We start from the raw sequence: 275 nt of genomic DNA, 5'->3' as shown, positions 1-275 counted from the left end.
GTTCTCAGAGCTCATGAATGGCAGAAGGAAGTTTAATGGAATCTCTATGGTCTCTATATGAGCCTCAGATTCCTTTAGGTCTTCAATAGGAAACTCCTTTCTATCTGGAGGATGTCCCATTAGGTCTTCCTCATTGGGATTCACGTCCTCCCCTTCCTCTTTGGATTCAGCCAATTTGATAATATCAATGGCCTTACACTCTCTTTTTGGATTCTCTTCTGTATTGCTTGGGAGAGTACTAGGAGGAGTTTCAGTGATTTTCTTACTCAACTGAC

The sequence above is a fragment of the Arachis duranensis genome, chromosome 3, assembly GCF_000817695.3.
Source record: "Arachis duranensis cultivar V14167 chromosome 3, aradu.V14167.gnm2.J7QH, whole genome shotgun sequence".
Lineage (NCBI taxonomy): Eukaryota > Viridiplantae > Streptophyta > Magnoliopsida > Fabales > Fabaceae > Arachis > Arachis duranensis.
Note: the sequence above shows the minus strand (reverse complement) of the source record.